General features: G+C 40.1%; 1 pseudogene; it reads right to left on the bottom strand.

The window, feature by feature from the left end:
- LOC101566435 overlaps positions 1-1,615 on the bottom strand; it is a 4,164-nt pseudogene extending 2,549 nt beyond the window's left edge.
- Positions 1,616-1,933: the final 318 nt, after the last annotated feature.

The raw sequence follows: 1,933 nt of genomic DNA, 5'->3' as shown, positions 1-1,933 counted from the left end.
TTATACAGCTCAGTAAGTATCACTAAACCAAACCATTCCAGGCTAGTGTACATTTCAATTTAATACAGAGCTATAATTGGGGCTTTAGAAAGGCAGAAATAATAGTATTTTGGATTTTGTTCTAGATGCTTAACATAGTTAAGGCGACAGTTAAGTATATTAAGTGAGGATAGTTAAAATTTAAAGATAATCATCATCTCTCACAACCTGCAAACACTGTAGAATGCTTATGTAGAATAAAACCAGTGTAATTTAATTGGTGATTTACATACAGAGAACTTAAAAACATTGGAGGCAACCATGCTACCCATATTATGGTAACATGTGAAAATGCAAAGGTACCATAGAACTAAAGTAATCTGAACAGCACTACCTAAGAAAATGTGACTGGTTGTCATGCAATGCTAAGACTGTATCCATCACCCTAAGCACAATGGTTTATAAAGCATCAGGTTTCCAGGAGTGAAACTGTTCTAGGAAAGTCAATAAATCTTCTGAAAGTTTTATACGTGTAAAACAAGGATAAGGCTGTACTATCTTGATATCTGAAGGTAGTATCAGCTGGAACTGTTAAGATTCCCATCCACAATGTAAGATAGGACAGTCCTCATGTAGCATACGTCCCCTGGCTCCAGGAAAGCTCCATGTACACGATGCAGAAGTTGCCAAAGAGGGAAACTCGAGAAGTTCAGCTGTGTCTCTGCCATGCTAAGTACTTGTAAACCTCAGGAATGGTGTGATCCATCAGGCTTTTCATAATGCTTGGTGTCATCCATTTAATAATATGTTCAAAGATATAAGCAGGTTATGACTGTTATGGTGACTATAGTCCCAGACATTGAAAGTATGTCTGCTATTTGAGAATCCTTCAATCCAATGACATTCTGCCCACTGATTTCACAAATGTTATGTTCAGTAGAAGACCATTTCTGGCAGCAGAACTGTCTTTCACTATGAATGTTATTTTTCCACTTGTGAAGAATAAAACCAACATGCCAAGTACTACCCTTGTACATGGTAACCGTCCACTTAAAGGGCCTATCAAGAATAGTCATGGTAATCTTCTCTCCAAAAGCCTGTTTGAGCACCTTGTGTGCTTTGTCCAACTCCAGCCTGCACAGTTCTCACCATTGATCTGGAGGACTTGATCCCAAAATCTCAGACCAACCAAAGAGGCTGGAGGATTAGCCTGGACTAGATGAACAAATATACCATTATCTACCAACTTAAGCCTGAGCCCAACTTTTCCATCCTGATCCTTACACAAAACGACTTGGTGAGTCCCTTGTTTTATTTCTGCCCTATGAATGCTCACATTATTCCTTGTTACAGGAGCCACCGTACAGTTCATGCTGGCAGGTCTTGCTGCCAACTGCCCCTGAACTGGCGCTCCAGGTACCATGGCACACACTGGTTCTTCATTTAAGCTCAAGCCCATGTGCTGAGAAATCTCTGGATATAGTTTTGGATAGATATTTCCACCTTGTGAGACGAGAGCAGAAGCTTCTGACAGAATTCTTGGGTTGGCAGTGTTTGCAGAAAAGACAGTCTGAGCCTGAATGACGTTGTGTACCTTCAAATCTTCAAGAGATGGATAGAGAGACATTTCTGAAGGATTTTTCTTGGCCACTGGGTTGCTTGCTGCCATTGCTCTGTATCTCCAGCACCGACTTCCAAGACCCGGGGGGACCTGGTGATTCATTCTTTATATGGTGCCTCCATGTTGTTACCACCTATACATGAGTTTGTCTCTAAGCTCTTTTCTAATACTTTCTTGCAGGTTTTTCTTTTCATATCTTAAAAATTCTTTTACATATAAAAAACCCTAGTACTCATAAAGAGAACTTTGCAAGTAATACCACAAAAACATAGACTCCACTTAAGAGCACACAATAGGGCCAAAAATTCAGCTCAGAAGCAGCATAAGTGCCTG

This window comes from Octodon degus, unplaced genomic scaffold, assembly GCF_000260255.1.
Source record: "Octodon degus isolate 3935 unplaced genomic scaffold, OctDeg1.0 scaffold00436, whole genome shotgun sequence".
Classification (NCBI taxonomy): domain Eukaryota; kingdom Metazoa; phylum Chordata; class Mammalia; order Rodentia; family Octodontidae; genus Octodon; species Octodon degus.
The sequence above is the reverse complement of the archived record's forward strand: the minus strand, read 5'-3'. Positions and strand labels throughout refer to the sequence as shown.